This window comes from Mixophyes fleayi, chromosome 6, assembly GCF_038048845.1.
Source record: "Mixophyes fleayi isolate aMixFle1 chromosome 6, aMixFle1.hap1, whole genome shotgun sequence".
NCBI classification, from domain to species: domain Eukaryota; kingdom Metazoa; phylum Chordata; class Amphibia; order Anura; family Limnodynastidae; genus Mixophyes; species Mixophyes fleayi.
The window spans coordinates 51,973,151-51,997,083 of NC_134407.1; the positions used below are offsets into that span (position 1 = coordinate 51,973,151).

General features: G+C 39.0%; 1 protein-coding gene across 36 annotated transcripts in view; it reads right to left on the reverse strand.

Moving 5' to 3' along the window:
* The window catches only part of LOC142161173 (sorbin and SH3 domain-containing protein 1-like), a 283,529-nt gene that overhangs the window by 172,403 nt on the left and 87,193 nt on the right, over positions 1-23,933 (reverse strand). For 16 of the 36 annotated variants that reach the window (XM_075216510.1, XM_075216517.1, XM_075216513.1 and 13 more), the window contains exon 1: positions 3,554-3,690. The exons of 1 other annotated variant lie outside the window; for it this stretch is intronic. The gene's annotated coding sequence lies outside the window, so the exon portion shown is untranslated. Of the gene's footprint in view, positions 1-3,553; positions 3,694-15,023; positions 15,084-23,933 lie in introns of those variants that run through there. 19 more of the 36 variants (XM_075216494.1, XM_075216503.1, XM_075216488.1 and 16 more) reach the window with 4 other exon arrangements.

The following is a 23,933-nucleotide window of genomic DNA, read 5'->3' on the forward strand; positions in this document are numbered from 1 at the left end:
GTATGAAACTGGTACAAGCCAGTGTAAAATATAATTAATCACTCTCACGTATATAAATTAATGCCTCTTGCATGGAGTTTATAAAAAGTGATTTCATTTTATTGGAGTTTAATTCTACTTTAAAACACAACACGTTAAATTTAAAGAATAATTGAACAGGAGACCAGTAACTGGTCCAGGTAATATGATTTATGATACCAAAGAGCTGCGATAACAAGGTGACATTTTCCCCAACCAATAGCAGGTTACCTGTTCTATCAAGAATTGCAACTTGTAATCAATGATGGACAAGACTGATTCAAAGTCTGGACTGCTCTCAATGTCACCATTTAGCGCCATCATCTGGGAGTGACAAGCACTGGGCACTCGGAACCGAAGAGGGCATCACGCTATTGGATGTGATCTAGCAAGGTGACCCCTCTTTGACCAGGAACAGCTACTGCTTCAGTCTTTCCTAGACAATGGAGCTAAATTATTTATGTTTGCAAATAATTACCACCTACAGGGCCTAGGGCAATCATTTCATCAATCCCAATTAAAAACTGCAATTGGGTCGAATAAAATTCAGTGTTTACATAGATAATATTATAACAGCATGTCTTTAAATCCGAAATGTTGGGTGAAGGGGAATTACAATTGTTAAACAAAAGTTGGCTATTTTCTTAGCATTTATCAATGAACAAGTTGTTTTCCTTGAAAGCTGCTCTTCGATAAAATGTTAAACTGATGGAGCTTCTGTTGACTGTATGAACTATCCCAGGCATATGACAATCTTGTGACGGAGAGGATACACAAACATGTAAAAGAAGGATATAATAAGATCCCCCTACAAGAAATGATATCGCCAGAAGACCTGTCATACGTGTACATCTGCCATTCATACTATGTAAATCTTGTTAACTCCCTATTACTCTGCATGCCAGATGTTAAAGCATTAAGATAAGCATGACAAATGTGGTCATGGATAGGGTGTGTGTGGCTGTAGAAGATGAGACCAGACAGCCTAGCAGGCACGAGGGTAGTAATACTCAACATTGCATGAAAACACAATATATAAACGTGCTCTAGTAAACCTATTTGGTCTGTCACAATTTATCGCTTTGCTTACCAAGAAGTACAGGGAGACTGGAATGAATTTCTGAAATAAGAATGGCACAGAAGCCTCTTATTGAGAAATATTAGGATGACAACCGGCCAAGAACATGTATAATGCTCTCACATGTCAGCGGAAAGGGTTTCCTTACTGACTGTGATATCAATGTGACCGTGCAGCGCATTCATGAGGCCTGTACAACCGAGTAACCAATCAGCCTGTCAGACAGTGACATGTTCTAGCGCTTGTGGTCTTATGCCACAAAGTGTGGTAAGGCCATACAGCTATATGGCATCAGGCAGGGGAGGGCTGGAAAATTGTAGCCCAGGGGGGCAAGCCTCCACTCAGCAGCCTACTAAGAACATTTTAAAAGAAAAAAAACTGCAGGTGGCCCAGTGACCCAGCCCAAGGTAGCCCAATATGGGACCAGGCCGAGGGGCAGATGCCCCCCAGCCCAGCCTGCCCCTGGCATCAGACAAGGACTTAATCCAGTGGTTCCCAAACTGTGCGCCTAGGCTCCCTGGGGTGCCTCATCGATCTCCCAGGGGTGCCTCTGCCAGGGCCAGTGGTAAGCAAGGTGAAGGACTACTTGGTAATTATTTTGGCTTAGGGGTGCCTTGAAAAAAACTATGGAAACACTATGGGTGCCTGCCTTGAACTGAAAAAGTTTGGGATCCACTGACTTAGTCATTTTGCAGCCTGAGCTGGTGTCTGAAATGGTGTTCTCTCATCCCTCACACAAACTACCATAAACACTTGTATGTACAGTGGCACCGCCTTGTACAGGATGCAATTACTGCACTTCTCTGCAAGGATAACGTACAGCGCCTCACAACATCCTATTGCTCACCGATGAACCAAGGAGAGAGCACATCCAGATGAAGTTTAGATTGTTTTTGAACAATAGAACAACGTAAGCATGTCCAGGTACATATGAAAATAGTCAATTGCTACTAAGGATCTCCCATAACTCCATCTTTACACCTGGCACACTTAAATACCCTAAAATTGTAGCACAGCTTAAAAATGTTATGTAAAAATGGAATACAATAAAAAAAAAGTTTTTGGGGCAATTACATACATTGTGTACATATATTCCAAGTAAAATATGTAAAAATCCTACCTAACTAATATGACTAACACAGCATCCCATGGTACAAAACCATGTCTGGGTCTAGAGATGTAATCACCAAAACGTCATTCATTTAAACATGTTCTAGAGTTACAGCAGTGCATTCCCAACCCTCAGCCTAATAAGGTTCTGAAATCTGCACAGCTTTTTATGGGAAAGATTCTAAACTTGAGAGTATTTGTTTAAGAAACACATTTAAGTCTCATTGTTGCTGGAAATAAAATCCAAAATATTACTCTGCAAGAACATAGCTAAGGTATTTCATTCCAAACCAAACTCAAACTATTAAAACTATTTTTATGTACTACTAAACACAATAATATATAATAATTGTCCTATGGGTTAAGTATCACTGTTTAAACACAGGTACATTGTTTTGAATACATTCTTTTTTTTTTTAACAACAACATAAAAGTTAATACCTGTCAAACAGCTAATGATTAACTTGCTTCCCTGAGATGTGTACATATGGCTGCAGGGAACAGGTGTTTATTTTGAATTGCAACAAACAAAATACAGTATTTTGTAAGACCGAAGAAGAAAACTAACTGCAAAAATGTTATTATACAGTTTGCAGGCAAATTTCCATTGGAGCGTTGGGAATTTGGACTATTTGCTGAGTTTAGCAAACGTCGCATGGTTCAAACACTGAAATCAGTGACAGCATTAGTCTCAACCCTACAGAACTGTGGGAATGAATTAGGAGATGGCTATGTACAGCAAAAAGGGAGGGTTACGGGTTTCTTGGTTACACAATATGAAGCACATTTTAATGTATTAAAAAACAAAACAATCACAATAGGTCTCTGTTACATATCCTTAATCATTGTGCTGGTTTTTAGTTTTGGCAAACGTCTTGGTGACTTCAGAGTTCTATACCATGTCAAACTGTAGACAGATGGACTGCAGAACAGACTGATCCCCGCAGAACACACTCATTAGCAGTGAGTAAATACATGGCTTAGTCAGACTTCTACACCAATAGAAAAGACTTGTGTACAGTAATGCAAACAATTTTTACCCTTTCAATCGTGTATACCTATAACATTTCCTCCATCGCCAACAGCCAAGACATACTTTTCAATGCTACGGAAATGAAACCAAATGCATTTTAATGCAGCAATGAATGATCTGTAAACAGAGAACTTTACAATGGATGCCACATGTTTTGCAGTGAACACACAGAAAGCGATTTCCTAGTTTAACTTTCCAATGGAAAGAACACACAGATTCTACAGCACAATTCTGACCCAAGAACAGTTCACTGCAAGACACCAAAAACTTTATCCTTCTAACCCAAGAAACAACAGCAAAGTCACAGCACTTACTTTATCCTTCTGATGGGTACGTTTATAAATCCAAAAAAGGTTGTAATAAGATACCTAGCAGGATATCTGCTCCTTTTCTATGGCACAGCGAAGTATTTGTTCATTTAAACACAGCCTGACACACAAACCATACTGAGATTCCAAAGTGGCAGCCCTCCCAGATCAGTCGGCTCAGCCCCCTCATTAGAATACAGACAGGAAAAAAAAAACCTCACTGGGATTCCCTGTGGATGCAGAATAGAAAAAAGGAGGGAAGTGTTGGTTTTTAAACTCTGACCATTCCAACTAGCCTAGCATAATAAAAACACACTTGCTCATTCACTACACACTTTGACCCTCTAGTTCAGAGTCACCGTGCACAAAGCAAAGAAAAAGGAATGCATATATTTTAAGAATGCAATTTTAATTTTGCAGAAAAAAACAAATAATAAAAATAAATTTGCATGTTATTTTTATTATTTAGAAAGAACAGTGTTGTAACAATAGGAATCAATTCGTACAAACCAACATATCTTGTTTTGAACATACAGTGGAACAACAATTCTCACTATGTAATCTCTGGAACGTATGTACTGATATTTATTGGACAGGAGTACAGTATTTAAATAAAACAGATTTTCATTATCACCAGGAATAAAGTCAAGGGGTCTGATTCATTAAGGATCTTAACTTAAGAAACTTCTTATTTCAGTCTCCTGGACAAAACCATGTTACAATGCAAGGGGTGCAAATTAGTATTCTGTTTTGCACATAAGTTAAATACTGCCTGTTTTTTCATGTAGCACACAAATACTTGATAGCTTATTTGTACACTGAAATTTAAAGTTGATATTTGTGTGTTACATGAAAAAACAGGCAGTATTTAAACACATGTGCAAAACAGAATACTAATTTGCACCCCTTGCATTGTAACATGGTTTTGTCCAGGAGACTGAAATAAGAAAATTCTAAAGTTAAGATCCTTAATGAATGAGGCCCAAGATGTGGACTTAGTACAGCATTTTAATGAAGCAAAGTGTCTATAAAAATTATTTGAAAATGTTGCCAACGGTGGGAGACCATCCCAAAAGAACAAACACTCTCCTCTCCATTACCCCCACACAGACTGTGCTACATATTGTTTTAATGCATAAACAGATAAAAAGTGAATACACACGGACATTCGAGCGCTTAAATACAGTTGGCATTGACACACAATTAAGAAATGACTAAAAAGACAACCTCACCCATCCGCATTACTCTTTAATAATACAAAGAAAGAGGATTGTCATTCTAATACATGGAGATACAATATTGTACAGTTCCGGCTGTCACACTGGTGAGGTGTTAAAGGGAAGTTTAGTAAAACCCATAAAATACAGTTTGGTGAAGGAGTAACAGAGGGTAAAATGAGACAGAAGTAGTGGTGGAAGTGGGGGTGTATACGGTGAGATGCCATTCCCGCATTTCTCCTACTGCCTTCATTGTAACACTAATAAATTCTATTCACATATAGTCCCCATGCCATTTTTCATACCGCCACTTGTAAATGTCCACTTCAACCACTGGATAGAAGTATATACACATTTGGACAGAACTTTCCGCCGTCGCTACGTATGTTTCCCCATGAGCCATCAGAAGAAAACTGATCTCTTCATTTTGTCAACTGAAAGGCGTCACTGGGAGGAGGGAGTTCAGGAATGACAACAGATGATAAAATGTTCTTATTACCTTTATAAAAGGGGTCATTACACAAAGGCAGTCCCCAATTCGTCCTTCAAGGTTTTCACTGGGAATTAGTCCTTTGTTTGCAGCAGGAGTATTTATGGTGTGTTTGTGTATGTTATCTGCTCTCATTGGGGACTGGATTGTGTCCCTCACAAGGCTGCTGTGTGATGTCTGCCAGGGCCCAGCTATCTCTCTGAGTGACACATTCCTGCCCTTGTACTGTTCTTCCCTCTCACAGTCACTAAACATAAGAGATAGGACTCCATGTCTAAACACAAATATCCGCCTCTAATCTTGTGCATTCTAATCGATTTTCTACATTGCTCTCACTTCTGGACATACATCTATCTCACAAACTAATGTCTGAACATTGACTTTATTTTGCCCCATGCCAAGATAATATAATAAGTATTTGACTGCTGTAAGTACAACCTTCTTTCCTTGTCGTCCATCGTTAATCTACCCGAGACATCTTGGTTGGACTTGGTGCATATCCAGTAAAACATTAAAAAAAATGTAAGCAAACATATAGTATGCTAATGATATAAACATTATGGGCCTCATTCATTTAGGAAAGTAAGGCAAAAAATGAGTTTTCTCTTGGACTAAACCATGTTACAATGCAAGGGGTGCATATTCGTTTATTATTTTGCACATAAAAGTTCAATACTGGCTGCTTTTTCATGTAGCACACAAATACTTGATAGCTTTATTTTTACACTGAAATTTAAAGTTGATCTAGAACATGCCCTACCCAAACTATAAATCTGTCCTCACATTTTAAACTTCCCTCCCCCTCCAACGCAACCTGGTTTTGCCCAGGTGCAAAGTTACTCATTTATTTTGCTTTACTTTCATTAATGAAGCGGGTCCTATAATGTCAAATCACTACACTAGAGCACCACTTTAAAAGTACTTTGAGGCAAAACTTATTGCCTAGAAAAAATACCTGATGTTACTCTATATTTCGACTGGATATTTCTATAAAATGTTCGATAAAAAACATGGCATTAAGTAATTGTGTAGAAATAATTTTTGTGTGCCACTTTCTTGCCCCACCAACACAACTACCTTACATTTTCATGATCCCAAACCCCACAGCAACCATCTTTAGCAAAAGAATGAATAGAAAGCATTTCACCGAAACGGAGACCACAGTAAAAAGTTTCTTATGTCTGTAATAAATTGGTAATGAACAAAATAAAAACAGGTGTGGAAAAAGTGACCAGAGTGCCACCCACATGCCCCAGGGCAGAATAAAAGGTCAGCCATAGATGTTAATGGTACAGTGCCCCTTACGGAAACAATTAACATCTAATGTCCGTTTAACATCACCTGGGCAGCACAGAAGCTTTAAGCTTCAACTGTACCATCTAGTCACATCCGGGGCAGGCTGGGCTGGGGGGCAAATGCCCGCCGGACCAGTTCCTTGGGCTGGGTCTCTGGGCTACCTGCATTGTCTTCCATTAATATAAGCTTCCGGGTCGAGTACTGTCCCCTCGAGCTACAATTTGCCAGCCCTCCCCTGGGTCACATTCATCCTGCACATGAACCCAACCATACACTGCAGCCAGACAGGTAGAGGCTGTGTGTGTCACCAGTTATACTAAAGAGAAGATCAATGTATAGAATGAACTACAGCTCTCTAAAATGTATGACCCTAAAACATATATAGCTAAATTAACATATACTTTATTAAAAATGGTGACTAATAACACTGCTAAATAGCCAATATGAAGAATATAGAAAACAACAATAAATCAAATACAGCAGAGGGATATGAATATAATATATCAGAGGTAGCAGATTGTATAGCAGGCAGTGGCAGAACTACCATTGGTGCGACAGGTGCAGTGCACCGGGGTCCATGGAGATAATGGGGCCAGCTGCATGGGAGATGCAGAGGGTCAGGGGCCTGGGCTCTCTCGTCCCCGCCTTCCTGCACCGGGACCCACAGCTTGCTAGTTCCGCCTCTGATAGCAGGATAGTGGATATATAAACACAAGCACTAAAATACATAAAGCTCCAGTGCTGCATGTTTGTTGCAGAGCGGCCATATATAATATTTAGATATTACATATAATGCGCCATGCACTTGATGGACAACTGTGACTGTGTTAAGGAAAATATGGAGGAAAGTAGCTCTCTCCATAATATTTGTTTAACCACTTTATTAACAGAGGTTTCATTTATTATCATTCAGCATAAAATTACTTTCAAACAATCAGATTCCCTAAAGCTTCTGGGGGCCCAGGTGGTCCCAAGCTATGCACTTTTTTCCATACCGCAACTTCTAAATTTCCTCTTTGTCCACTGGGGTTAAGCGGACATTTACACAGTAATTTAGCATTCCCTGCTATCTCCCCATGGTCTCTAGAACCCCTAACCAGAACATCCACCTGCACTGTATTGCTTAATATCTTATGGATAATACCCAGGGACGCTGAGAGGGGGGTGAGCGGGTTACCCCCCCATCCTTCCCCTGGCACAGAAGGGGGGGAATTGGCGGCGGCGGCGCAGCAATCATTTGTGTATACAAATACTCACATGATCGCGGCGCCAGTGTCCCTCTTCCCCACTCTGTTTGCAATGAATGTCGGGCGCAACGTCATCCCGTCACGCCCGACATTCAGTGAAGAGCCGAGCACAGAAGAAGGCAGAAGACAGGAAAGAGAAGAAAAGAAAAGAAAGATGAAAGAAAGCAATACAGAGGTAAGTGAAAGAGGAGAAACGCAGATGGCATAGGGGGATGAAGAAAGGAGGGACAAAGGCAGCATGACACAGGGGGATGAAGAAAGGGGGGGAAAAGGCAGCATGGCACAGGGGGTTGAACAAAGGGGGGGCAAAGGCAGCATAGCACAGGGGGATGAAGAAAGGGGGGGCAAAGGCAGCATGGCACAGGGGGATGAAGAAAGGGGCAAAGGCAGCATGGAGGGCGCAGTGCAATCCATAAGGGGGCATAGCATGGTGATGATGAAGGGGCACAGTAATGTGTGTGTGATGGCACAGGGAGCTTTTGGCAATGTAGTGTGTGTGAGGTAGATGGTGGCTAATTAATGGTTGCTATTTTGTTTGCGGGGTAATGAGATTACTATTATTTTAATGTTGGGGCTGGAGGAAGGCCTAATTATTAATCATGGGTGCTATTGATTTAACGGCGGGGCTGGTTGCAATTTTCTAAATGTAGCCATTTTTTTCCAAATAGGGTCCCCCAACATTCCAGGACCCAGACAAGCCGCAACTAAAGAAACCTGCGACCACATGGGGTGAAAGTGAGAAGAACAGGTAGGAGAGAGCAGGAGAGTGTGTGAAAATGTTGTGATTTTGGTGGGACAATGTCAATTTTTGGTGAGTGTTCTGCCCAATGTAAGGTACAAGCCAAGACTGTGAACTCTCTGTGTACACACTGCATTCTTTCTGTACTACACCGTGGTGCTAGATGTCTTGAAAGTCAGGAGTGCTTGGACATGTCACGCTCCGGTGAATTCAGGGCCTAGCACTTTTCCCCCACCAGCCATGCACCAATGATGCATAGCCACGCCCCAATTGTATGACCACACCCACTCCCAACTTTGGGCAAAATTTTTCAACATGCGCACCTATAAGGGGGCCCCATGACATTGTAGTACCGGGGCCCTGAATTCCTCTTGGCAGCCCTGATAATACCTAATGGGGTGCGGCTTAAAGCAAAAATAATCCTCTTTTGAAAAAAGCACACTGCAGTGCTCCAATACAATCCTCAGGCAAGTACACCTGAGTTTCTGGCAGTTTTGAAAAATGGAGATGTTGCCTATAGCAACCAATCAGATTCTAGCTATAATTTTGTAGACTGTACTAGATAAATATCAAGAGCCCGATTGGTTGCTATAGGCAAGATCTCCAATTTTCAAACCCACCGGAAACTCTCCCAGATGTCAGTCTGAAATATTTCTGGATCTCTGTTCCCTTTCTCAAATAGACTTTACAATTAACTATAACTACTGCTGCTATTATTAAAAAGCCTTAGGTGTTTTTTACTTATACAAAAAACAGCGGTACTTCAAGTCGCTGTATGTAACTGAAATAGATGGATGGTGTATATAGAATATAAGTTGTAATAAATATAATGTTGTAACTGCATTTATTGAAAACAGTAAGGTGTGTAGCTTCTGGCCAGAAGTATTAACAATAACACACAGACTATCAGTGCTGTCAGCTCTGCTCCGAAGAGCAGAGCTGGACAGCGAATGTGTGGAGGGATCACATGATCCCTCCCTGTAACTCACCGCTCTTTCTCTGCAACTATAGTTGCAGAGACAGAGCGGAAATGTTTGTGCATATGTGCAATTCTTCGAACTGCACACGCGCAGTTGCTGTAAGAAAAGAAACAAAGAGGACCAGGAGGAGATCCGGAGACAGCGCATTTTGAAGAGGCGGGATAAGTATAATTTTTTTTATCCCAGAAACAGCAGTTTATCGGAACTGCTGTTTCTGTATTAGGTTCTTCAGAAACTTGAGAAATAGTTCAATCCTTATCAATGCGATAAGGATTGAAAACTATTTTTAATTTTATGAGAAGATTGATAAATGTGCCCCAGTATCTTTTACCTGAATCGGGTTCTCCTTAGAATGAAGCAGTATTTTCCAGAGAAGCTTGTAGGTAGTGATCCTTCTTACCACTCGATCGTCGAGGGAATGTTATTTTTATAGTCCCCATCTAGTCTGTAGTCAGAGAGGGGGGGCTGCATCTTACTACTGCCTCTGCAGTGTCTGATCGTGGGTCTGTCCAGTAGTACCTGCTCCTCGATGTTAAGAGAGTCTGGTTGTTTGTGTGAGAAAACCGTTGCAGTATGCGGATGAGTTCCCCGGCCGATGAGCTATTTCGGAGCAGGGCTGTCACTCCTTGTACTGTACATTGATAGCGGTAAAACCAATGTGATATAAGAGGTGGATAGTAGTGGGTACTTTCAAGAAACAGTGGTTTTTAATAGATAATTCGTTAGTAGTAGATAAGAGTAAACGAAAAAGGACAAATTTAGATAAAAACCAACGCGTTTCACTCGTCAAAGAGAACTTCCTCAGGGATAAGTAAAAGTGTCCAGAGCCTGGGAATGTTCACAGTTGTAAGCTCTGATTGGTCAGGTAATTAGCTGCCAGCTGTGCTAATCTTACCGATGGTCAGGCAGCAGCCACTAATTAGGAGTGCCATTTGCAATTACAAACAATTGGAGTAATTCATAGAGGAATAAGTTAGTGTGTGAAACAGGTTCTGTACTACATAGTAAATTCCCATGTACTAGTTAGCAAGTAAACTACAGAGACTGAACACGAATGAAAATAGGAAAAAGAAATATAAGGGAATTCTCATTTTAAATGGCTGCACCTTATGTTTTCTAATTGGAATTAGTAGTGCTATATAAATAGATGATGATTGATAATGATGATGATGATGATGATGATGATGATGATGATGATGAAAGGGAGCCCTCAGGCCTCTAGGAATGTTTTTATAAGTGAATTGAGAGAATGTGTTTTAGGAGTGTATTTATAGTGTATCCAAGGGTCAAAGAACATCAAATATGCTAAATACAAAGTCCATCTGAACATAGCCTTACAGCTATTTACTTGTTAGCATGGAACTATGTTTAGTTCATTACAGATATACATGCAGCTTACAAGTTTTGGTTATTATTGGTGGAATGCTGCATAAGTACCAACACTAATCTGTAACTATAGTTGGCAACTAGTTTTGTTATTGTTTGCTTATAACATTATGTAGCCTTTGGCAATACTGCTCGCCAATATTGAGGAAGGTCATTTTTTGAGATTTTATTTTTTAATACAAAACAGATACTGTCCTTCTACAGGGATAGCAGAAGAGAGCAAGAGACCTCGGACAACACTGAATGGAGATGATATAAAGGATAGCACTAGTGTTTCTCAGCACATTACAATAATTATTGTAATTATAATTAGCAGCAAATGACTTGTGCAAAAATGTGGTGGATGAACTATTTCTGTATGGTAAAAATGAAGTGTAAAAACAATAAAACTTCATTAAAATAAAAATAAATTCTGCCAAACATAATATCTCAAATCAATAATCTCTCAATATGCTATGAACAATCCAATCTAAAAATATTTTAGAACACAATCTATCAGACAAGATCGCTTTGCCAAATATCAGAGGTCTTTACACACAAAGTCATGTTGTGTGCAGCTGGCTTGTAGTGTCAGGTCCAGGATTCAACAAAACAATAGTGTTATTGGAGCCCCCAACCAATAGGATCAATACTATAATTGTTTCATTTCACAGGGTTCAGTATTGTGCACACAAACGTAAAAGAGAAATATTGAAGAAATACAAGACAACTAACTTTTAACTAAACTTCAACCACAAAGTAACAACATAAAAATATAGAATTTATAGCACCTCTGTAGTTTCTTCAAATCGGATGCAGTAATAACTTCTGGCAACTTCCACAGGGTCTGCTAACCCAGCCAGCCAGACCCATATGTGGAGATAAATACAGACACGTGTCTGTACAATATATAGATCTCGTTTTACAATATGGTTACATTATTCAGTACTCTGTGCTCATATTAAAAAAAAATAGAAAAGGAAAGATTTAGGAAAACTAGTGATGTTATGATGAGACTTAAAATCCAGAAATCTGCCACCCCATGAAATGCACCATTCATCACAATCTCCTCTTGATAAGCGGAGGAAACTCCCCAGAGTTTTTCAGGAGAGGCAGGTGGTAGACGAAGGGATTTCAGTTCCCACTCACTGTCTGGGCTACAAGATCGGCACAATACCTCTTGGCAAAGTTATCAGACATGCCTGGTTTCACGTTCTAAAAAAAGGATTTTATCTGGTCCTGTCCCTGAAATGAGTGACTTCAAAGCTATTGTACCATACCAGCTGATCCTATATGAAAATACATCCAATAACATTAGCAAATATGTAAGTAAGGGTTTTCATATACAGAATTTAGAGTTGATGAAAACTCGATCCAGCATTGCAATATCACCTGATTGGGCAGGAGCATCACGTGATCAGCTCACATTCTAATGCACAAGTAAGCCTTTTTTTGGTATAAAGGCGAGATGTCTTAGTGACCCCTGTCCCAATCTTTTTTTTTTTTTTTTTTTTTTTTAATCATGTAAATTTTTTATTGAAATGTTTTCATAAAAAGAAAAAACAAAACAAAAAAGATTTACAACAAAAACAAACGGCATGTAATATAACCAACTGACCCACAAAATATCTAAGCAACCATTAAGAAGTAGAATGGCACAGCAAATTACCAGCGTGAACAATCAGCTGGAAGAGAAGTTAATGAAAAAACACTATTTTTCGATTTTAAACAAATAAACAAAAATATAGCAGATTGAGCGGTCAAGCCAGCATGAAAAATAAAACAATTGTCTTGTACTTACAATAGCAGATCTTAAAAAGGTATGCATTTGGGTGCGCAGGACTAGGCTAACCAGGGACCCTGAAAATGGAAACGTACGGCCATATTAACCAGGAAATGGACACATTTCCTTATCACCAGAACGCAGACTGTACCTTGAATTACACCAATGAGACCATATATGGTGGTATTTACGTTCAGCATGTCTACTTGTACACATATAACGTTCATGGCCCATGGTATCACAACGTAAAGTCACGTGTGGGCAATAATGACTTTCGCTAGTGTCACCAGAATAAAAATATATTTATAGAGCATTTTAGTCAGGTTATTTTCTAACGAGGTGTCAAACAGACAAAGGGGCACCAGGGACAGTATCGCACACACATTTCCACACCTCTGACAATACTGTTGAACTGTCGGACAATTCCACAACATGTGCCAAAATGCACTGTCACCAGAGTCACGTTTCGGACTATGAGTGCCCCATCTACCACACTTTCTAAACAGAGAAATCTGTGTGTAATAGACCCTGTGGAGTATATATAGGTGTATTTCCTGGAATAGGAGGTGGAGTGACATTTCTAAATGCATCCAAAGCAATAAACAGCTCTACGCCCCCCCCCCCCCCCCCCCCCAATGTGACATATCAAATAAACAGTCCTGAAGTCCCATCAGTCCAATGATTTATCTGTATTTTATAAAAAACAAAAAAGTGCATTTCATTGATAGTGGTGGTACCTCCTTAATGGCTGCGAGCCAGACCATCTAGGTTCACCAAAAATCCAAGGTATTTTGTGGTGTGCTTCATAAATGACTTCCATGGTCATCCCAATTATAATATCCTCTATAGTCTAATTATGATGGAAAGGAAATTTTAAACACAAAGCAATACATAAAGTAATGTCTACTGTCCACAGAGGTGACAAGAAAGTGTGAGAAAGACAGGCCCTCAGATGTGAAATATAATTTCCTGCTCACACAGGCAGAGAAACACCACAAGCATTCTGCATCCACATAAGGTTTTGTTCTGAGAACATTAAGGCTCCTGTCCAATTTACAGACATGATGTGCGTGGTACGGAAACCAGTAAATTGGTTCCATACATTCAGGAAGAGCATTCCGGCTCAAGCTTTTCTGTGCACTCCTGTTCATTTACACTGAAACTGCCTCCACCAAGAGCAACAGCCTGAACATTATGTAGACAAAAAAAGTAATTCAGTTTAGTTGTTCATACTTAACCCCTATAATCATTATATTCAATTAGTCTCTCAAAAGTGATATACTAGTCCTAAAAAAAAAAAAAAAAAAAAAAAAAAAGAGAGCTACTGGCAAATTGCCGTTTTTTTTCTCTGTCTCAGTATCTGATGGCAGCTTGATCACAGCTAATCATTATTCTGGCTTCAATATCGGAACGCAGCTTGAGTTCATATTTTTATGTCAGTTGTTAGAACTACACGGAGCAATAAAATAATTAACAGAGTATTCAAGGTTTTGTGGATTATTTGTCTCTTTACTATATACATACTAGGATTTAAAGGTAGAAATAGGATGTGCAGGGCTTAGTAAAATTAGGCATAAAGCTCAAAGGACAATCTTGTGCCTAAGTGACTGACTATTTCCTTTACAAACTAAAAGCAAATTGAGATTTACAGTCTGCTTATCAGTAGATCATATAGCTTCAAATATTTGCAGGGGCATCAACTGTTGATTGCATATAAAGTTTTTTTCTGTAGCATCATCCGTAATACCAGGCAGGTGATGGGCTGGGGGTGAGTATATGCCCTAATGCAGGGGCCATAAACATTCGCTTTCTCTCTTTATGGTGGATGTGACAATGCTCTTGGCGATAATAGAAATCTTCTTATATTCTTACCATCATCAGTGTTTTCTAATAAACCTTTCTTTTATTTGATTCGCAGGTCCTTTGAGCATGATGAAGCTCTCGTTTACAAATATTTTAACCAAAAAGTGGGACCTAACACATTAATTGTACACAAGTAGACTCAAATTAATTAATTATGTGACCTCTGAAAACAGCTGTTCTGCAATTTGGGAAAAGGAGGGGTTCTGTATAGACCTCCATCTAGGTGCGGTCCTTTAAGATACTATTTTTAAACTTATTGACTATGTGCAGGAGAAACACGTCTCCAAAACCTCTAAAAATTGAAAACTGCCTTTTTATACTCTTCATATATAAAAAGTATTCCCCTCTTTTGCATTTTTCACATTTAATTTTCTTACATATCATGGAATCAAAATTGATTTATTCAGGAATTATCACTGATCAACATAAAACACTTTAAATGTGTCAAGTACACTAAAGATTTTGCTTAATTATTACATAATGTCACAAGACTTACCTGAGCATGCGTGATGAGAGTATATGAAAGGGTTTATCAAAACACCACCACCTGGATTGTCTAAAAAACAATTAATAATAATAATAAAATAAATAAATAAAAAAAAAATCACCCAGTTCTGCCACCACAAAGATTTAATTTCAAAGGTGACACTTTGAAGAGATCTTCAGTTACACCCAGACATCTTAAAATAACCTTGCAACTTTATTTCAGAGTTACTGAAACCCAGTTATTTGCCTTAAATATGGCATTTATAAAATTAACCTGGCACATGAATTCTTTAAGAAGACAAAAAAAGAACATTACTAAATGGAGTTTAATATGATGAAGAAAAGTCACAATGCTTAATGTATATAAAAAAAGAATAACAGAATGTGAAACAGTAATATTATTGCTAAACAGTTCTATTAAATAAACAGGAGTAAAATCAAAATCATCAAAAAACGTCTAAGTGCTAACATCAGGCTAGTATGTTACGGAATTTTTATTATCATCTTTCATTTATAAGATTAATTTACTGTTTACACCCCCTTCCTTGTAAGGTCTTCAAAAGAAGTTCTGTGTGTAGACTAATCAATTTTAAGACCTCCTGTATGACCTTTGTTCCAAACACATTTATATTCAGGATTTCTTATAAATAATATAGCTTTACTCTTGAACACAGTATAAACATAATAATATACTCAATCAATACTGCAGGATTTTCCACACTGCCAAATAATGAAATTTCATAATGATCTCTTAGGAATTCAAACTATTCCTATTTTTTCTCTCTCAGGCTGGAAATTCTGGTTGACATAGTTTATGTGGATTGGTCCCCGGATTATGAATATGTACAGTGGCCTTCAGATATGGATTATGAAATTATTTACTTTGATGCACCTTCACTAGAAGAAATATTCTTAAGCCATGAGATGGTCTTTAGACATAGCATCTAGAGATTGCCATAAAACCTTATCTGACCTATTGATCTTATTTGAAGTTCCTGTAGCTGGGTCTTAGGCCACAATACAATATAAACAACCCAGCAATGTGACAAGACATAGACATTGTAAAAGGACTAACCATGGCACAACTGACCTGTCCACTTTACCACGCGTGTGAGAAAACAAGTGGGAGACAAATCAATTGAATGTTTTGCATATAAAATATAAAGAGCTCCTAATATCAGTGTTGTAAACCTTTACAATTGCATTTAGCTATGAATTAGTGCATTTCTTTTTGTAAGAATCTTTGCACAGAATGATATAAGGCAACTTGCATTTTAATATTCGTGGACCTTTAATGTTCCACATTACAGAGTAGACAGAAGTCTTCATATCTCTGATTATTTGTTAATAATAAACAAAAAAAAGCAAATTATAAACTTCACAAAGAAGAATTCCATTATTTAAAACCTTTCAGTATTGACTCCAGATATGTATAAGGATTCATAATACTGACACATGCTTTTACATAACCATCAATGTGCCTATATGTCCCTAAATCCTGCTTGGCCAGACATCAGTTTAAAACAGTTTCCCCTGGTTAAAGGTTAAACATTCCAGCCTCAAGAGAGCCCTTCCAGAAAAGGCTGCCAATTTCAGGCCATGTACAACAACTTTTGGGGCACCTTCCATAGCAGCATGAGGGGGCATGGTCAAACCAGGTTGGTAACGCCTCCCACTACACAGGCAGGCCCGGGCCCCGATATTTTGTACCTTCTACCCAACCCACCCCCTCTCAGCACCCGCTTCCAGATCTCCAAACTTCACCTCCCACATTCTTGCCAAGTCATACTGCTGTCATTGCGATTGGCTGTCACTATGCAGTAGTGATAGGGTTATCAAATCACAATTACAGTCCTAGTAGCATGCTTTTCTGTCTGTGTCGGTGCTGGATTTTTCTCACTTAGGAAGTCCTTGTAGCATCAAAACAAATCCTTATATATGTCTGGAGCTACTGTCAAAGTTTATTTTATGGTGCCCAACCCCCCTTTTCACCTCCATTAAGGGAGGGTGCTGGTTGTTCTCATGAATAAATATATTACTGAAATATGGAGAGTTTATTTCTTCTTACAAAGAAAATAGAATAACAAATTTTGCTAGTACAGACATAATACCATACCCAACAACATTTGGAGCTCCGAATGAGGGACAAATAAGCCACGCCCCCATCGAGCTCAATCACCACCCACAAAATTCCTGTTTGCGCAGTAGCACTTTTAGGACGCTGCCCAGGGAAACTGGCTGCTATGGAAATGGAGTGTGGCGCTCCGATACCGGGACAAATTGTAATTCGGGCGGGACAACGGGACAGTTCGCTGGAATTGGGACACTTGGGAGGTATGTAATACTGTGCAGTAGTAGGAGAAACAGGCAGTCCACTGTTAATGAAAAAAATGACAAAATATAGTGAAGAATGTATTACAATGTTTTGCACTCACTGAATTGGGTAAAAAAACACAACATAAAGGATGACACTTGACATAGAAGACAGGGCATTACAGGAGGAAACATTTCAGACATCAGTTAACAAAAAAATAAAAAAAACAAAAAAGAACGCCGATATAACATGCAGAAAGGTTTCTTGTAATACTGACAACTGACTATAAAAGTACATACCATAATATTGCATGTAACCTTGCTACAATTTACAAATCTATCTTACTGCAATCTACCCCTCCTCAGTCATGAGCCATTTGAGACAAAGGTTTTCCTGCAGTGTCTGATGAGCATAAGTTTAAGATGAGGCTTAGATCGATGGGATCCCCTTAGACAATGTTACTTATTTTTTTCTTACATTTTACATATGAAATTGTGCAGATATAAAATGCTAGTAAACCTTAATCATACAGTGACTTTCACTTTAAAATGTAGCGGTTCCTTAAAACAATAAATGTTAGTGACTATCTGGGAAGATTCTCATCCACATGCTGAACAGAAATGGTGTATGCCGGAGAGTAGAATGCTTGTGGGACTGAGGACACACTGTGTGCTAAGGAGCACATTATAGATTCTCATCACAATGCTGAACAGGAATGGTGTATGCCAGAGAGTAGAATGCTTGTGGGACTGAGGACACACTGTGTGCTAAGGAGCACATTATAGATTCTCATCCACATGCTGAACAGGAATGGTGTATGCCGGAGAGTAGAATGCTTATGGGACTGAGGACACACTGTGTGCTAAGGAGCACATTATAGATTCTCATCCACATGCTGAACAGGATTTTGTGTATGCCGGAGAGTAGAATGCTTGTGGGACTGATGACACACTGTGTGCTAAGGAGCACATTATAGATTCTCATCACAATGCTGAACAGGAATGGTGTATGCCGGAGAGTAGAATGCTTGTGGGACTGAGGACACACTGTGTGCTAAGGAGCACATTATAGATTCTCATCCACATGCTGAACAGGAATGGTGTATGCCGGAGAGTAGAATGCTTGTGAGACTGAGGACACACTGTGTGCTAAGGAGCACATTATAGATTCTCATCCACATGCTGAACAGGAATGGTGTATGCCGGAGAGTAGAATGCTTATGGGACTGAGGACACACTGTGTGCTAAGGAGCACATTATAGATTCTCATCCACATGCTGAACAGGAATTTGTGTATGCCGGAGAGTAGAATGCTTGTGGGACTGATGACACACTGTGTGCTAAGGAGCACATTATAGATTCTCATCACAATGCTGAACAGGAATGGTGTATGCCGGAGAGTAGAATGCTTGTGGGACTGAGGACACACTGTGTGCTAAGGAGCACATTATAGATTCTCATCCACATGCTGAACAGGAATGGTGTATGCCGGAGAGTAGAATGCTTGTGGGACTGAGGACACACTGTGTGCTAAGGAGCACATTATAGATTCTCATCACAATGCTGAACAGGAATGGTGTATGCCGGAGAGTAGAATGCTTGTGGGACTGATGACACACTGTGTGCTAAGGAGCACATTATAGATTCTCATCACAATGCTGAACAGGAATGGTGTATGCCGGAGAGTAGAATGCTTGTGGGACTGAGGACACACTGTTTGCTAAGGAGCACATTATAGATTCTCATCCACATGCTGAACAGGAATGGTGTATGCCGGAGAGTAGAATGCTTGTGGGACTGATGACACACTGTGTGCTAAGGAGCACATTATAGATTCTCATCCACATGCTGAACAGGAATGGTGCATGCCGGAGAGTAGAATGCTTGTGGGACTGATGACACAGTGTGTGTGCTAAGGAGCACATTATAGATTCTCATCACATTGCTGAACAGGAATGGTGTATGCCAGAGAGTAGAATGCTTGTGGGACTGATGACACACTGTGTGCTAAGGAGCACATTATAGATTCTCATCCACATGCTGAACAGGAATGGTGTATGCCGGAGAGTAGAATGCTTGTGGGACTGAGGACACACTGTGTGCTAAGGAGCACATTATAGATTCTCATCCACATGCTGAACAGGAATGGTGTATGCCAGAGAGTAGAATGCTTGTGGGACTGATGACACACTGTGTGCTAAGGAGCACATTATATATTCTCATCCACATGCTGAACAGGAATGGTGCATGCTGGAGAGTAGAATGCTTGTGGGACTGATGACACACTGTGTGCTAAGGAGCACATTATAGATTCTCATCCACATGCTGAACAGGAATGGTGTATGCCGGAGAGTAGAATGCTTGTGGGACTGATGACACACTGTGTGCTAAGGAGCACATTATAGATTCTCATCCACATGCTGAACAGGAATGGTGTATGCCGGAGAGTAGAATGCTTGTGGGACTGATGACACACTGTGTGTGCTAAGGAGCACATTATAGATTCTCATCACCATGCTGAACAGGAATGGTGTATGCCGGAGAGTAGAATGCTTGTGGGACTGATGATCACTGTGTGCTAAGGAGCACATTATAGATTCTCATCACTGTGCAAATTATTGCAGGAATGGAGAAGAGAAGTCATGCTTACCCCAACGGAGACGAAGCACCCACATGATTAAACATTGTATCCACTTACATCACACAACAGGTTTATCAAACATATGTATGCATTACCATGAATTATTAATATCAAAATGATTTTCCTTTAACATTAGAAGATTAATGTAGGAGTTACAGATTCAGTCCTGAACAGCTGTATATAAAGGGAAAATATGTCTTACTGATAAGTTGGCCTTACCTAATGCAGAAACTACACTAGCATGCAGAAGTCTTTAGCCAAAGCTTATTTGTTTACTTATATTGCTCTTAATGAATATAAACTTAAAATGTCTCCCTAAAATCAATATTATGATTAAATCAAGACTTTAGGACTTCTAATAATATGTATAGTACGTCTGAGGTAAAACACTACGGAATTTGCTGGCGCTATATAAATAAAGGTGGATGAGGATTATTTGTAAACACAAACAAATTTAATTTTCATCGCAGTCCCAAGAGTTTATGGATATGTTAAAGAACTGAATTTTGAACTGGTCATTAACAAATCTGGTATGCATGTTGATTAATTTTATGCAATAATATTTTTAATATAAAATATATTTTTATTAATTATATAATTTTTATCTTACTTTAATTTTTCTTTTTTACAGTGTTAAAATCAATAATAATAAATATAACTTTTTCCAAATGAAGAAAGGATGCGAATATTCACTTGAATTGTGTGGCAACATTCAAACCCTTTCTGAAAAAGCCTAAAGTCATTGACTAATTACTAAAAAATTAAAAATTCCATGGTCTAGTGTAACGTATACACTAGCTTAATACAAAGAAACAGGTAGAAACATGACTCAAAAATTGTTCTGGACAACCCAGGTGTATGTCAAAAAGGGAAGATAAATACATTATTGTAATGAGTCGGTGCAATCAAAGAAGAACTCAATAAAATAAGACAAACTCCTGTATCAATTGATACAATTAAAAGATGTCCGAATTATGTAGGCCTAAAGGGTCACATAGCTTGCAGAGAACCATTCTTGAGGTCTGTAAATAAAGTAAAACGCCTTTGATGGGCCAAAGAACACCGGTATTGGACACGATCAGTGGGAAAAAAGTATTTGGAAATGATGAGTCCAAATTTTAACTTTTTACAACGAGAAGACATCAGTATGTTTGACGAATGGTCGGAAAAGGTGTGTTAGATAATTGTATAAGTCACACAGTTAAACGTGGTGGTCATGTCATGATTTGCAGTTGTTTTGGTGGAGGAAAGGTTGGAGATGTACAGTCATGGTCAAAAGTTTTGAGAATAACACAAATATTATTTTTCACAAAGTCTGCTGCCTCAATTTTTATGATGGCAATTTGCATATACCCCAGAATATCATCAAGAGTGATCATGTGAATTACAATTCATTGTAAAGTCCCTCTTTGCCATGACAATGAACTTTATCCCAAAAACATTTCCACTGCATTTCAGTTCTGCCACAAAAGTATAGGCCGACATCAGGTCAGTGATTCTCTCGTTAACACAGATGAGAGTGTTGACGAGGACAAGGTTGGAGATTACTCTGTTATGCTGATTGAGTTAGAATAACAGACTGGAAGCTTTAAAAGGAGGATGGTGCTTGAAATCATTGTTCTTCCTCTGTTAACCATGGTTAACTGCAAGGAAACATGTGCAGTCATCATTGCTTTGCACAAAAAGGGCTTCACAGGCAAGGATATTGCTGCTGATGATTTTGCAATGATAATATTAGTGTTGAATACATATATATAAAAATCTTTAAAATATTGCATATCACTGCATGTATTTGTACTCCACCAGAATATATTTTGTATATATATTTAAAATCTTACCTGCACCTTATTTTTATACTATTGATTTGAAGTTTTTTTTATATTCACCTCAAACATATTTTGTTCATTATTGTGGCATTTTTCATCTTCAGCCGATTCACAAATGTCCCCCAAATATTTTTTACTACAAATGTAAAACATACTAAAAGGATGTCTCAACACAAATAATAACTTCTGACATAGTACTGTGTATAGATGTTGCAGTGCACAGCACTAGATAACAGAGGTGTCAAATGTCTCAAATAGTTGAAATACAGGGTCATGCATGTAGCCAGTTATAACTCTGTATTTTATTTGTTTGAGGCATTTTGTCCTTCACCTAGCGGTCTCCATAGCATTATACTATCTATGTTACTCAGCACCTGGTAGTGGTGTATCATCTGGATCTACTGATCCCAACTGGTGTAGCAGCTGTTCTTCATTGGACCAAGGAGAGATTTCTTGGAAATCTTTGAGACGACTATTATTGCAACCAAACTATACACAGATCAGCCAAAACATTAAAACCACCTGCCTAATACTGCCCTTTTGTGTCGCCAAAACAGTTCTGACCCGTCAAGGCATGGACTCCACAAGACCTCTGAAGGTGTTCTGTGGTATCTGGTTCCAAGACGTTAGCAGCAGATCCTTTAAGTCCAGTAAGTTGTGAGGTGGACTTCTATGGCTCAGACTTGTTTTTCCAGCACATTCCACAGATGCTCGATCAAATTGAGATCCGGGGAATTTGTAGGTCAAGTCAACACCTTCATCTCTTGGTCATGTTCCTCAAACCATCCCTGAACAATTTTTACAGTGTGGCAGGGCGCATTATTGTGCTGAAAAAGGCCACTGCCGTTACCATGAGGTGTGTACTTGGTCTGCAACAATGTTTAGGTAGGTGGTAAGTGTGTTGGTAACATCCACATGAATGCCAGGACCCAAGTATTCCCAGCAGAACATTACCCAGAGCATCACACTAAATCCGTCGGCTTGTCTTCTTCCCATAGTGCATAATGGTGCCATATCATCCCCAGGTAAATGAAGCACATGCATCTTCTTTATGTTATATACTCTAGTATTCATATATAACGTGCAATACCATAACAATTCCATATGCAAGATAACACAAAATATACAGTGAAAGATTACCATCAATATTTTCTCAATAGATTATTATATGGCAATTTGCTTAGGCTATTGTCTATTTCAACCAAACACCCCAAAGATGGAGCAGGAATAAATAACTGCAATTATCCACAGCGAATGACCAATTAGAAACCAATGAATAAATCGAATTACCATGGAGTTAGACTATAAAATACATTACTGACAGAAGAATGGCAAGCCCCCCCCCCCATCCCGAAAGTCACGAGATGTGATGAAACGCGTTGGTAAAGCCTACACAGCACGTCATACCGAAAGTCCTCAAGTTCTCTAATGAATTCCACGCTGGAACGCAGGCTGAATACCCTGCATCCAGCTTGCTGTTTATTTCTCTGCAACATATCTTCTATCAGATGAGTGATAGGAACCTGGGTACCTCTTTTACTAACTTTGCTTCATAATGGAAGTTTCTTTCAACATGATTACAGTGTAATGAACATTTGAGATCAAGTGAGATTGGAGGACTTTTCCCTGGCATCAATATCTGGATTTCTATAATGTAAAGACTCATGTTGATGTAGTTTCTCGGTATCCATCTATTTTACTGCATCAAGTTGCATTCATTTGTTTTGTTTTGTCTGATTGTTTATGTCAAGATAGAATAAAACTTTTTACACCATATATCACTCTATTACTATAACCTGCACTTTTCAGACTATCGGATTACATAGCTAGGCTAGTAAATACCCTTTTTATGTCACTTACGTATCAGGTAAGCACTCTTTATTGATATACAGATGGTTGGTTTTCAATACCATAACATTGGTAGACCCAACCATACACCCTGGTGATCCTTATGTACATTTTCTCATATAAATATTATACATATTTGGATCCACGAACAAGCACTTGATCTTGTCTTTTTGACCTCTGTGGGATTGGATCAGACAGGCTAGCCTTCAATCTCTGTGCACTTCAATGAGCCTTGTGAACCGGCGAGAGGGGCGTGGATGACCCATTTGTCCTTTCTTGGACCACTTTTAGT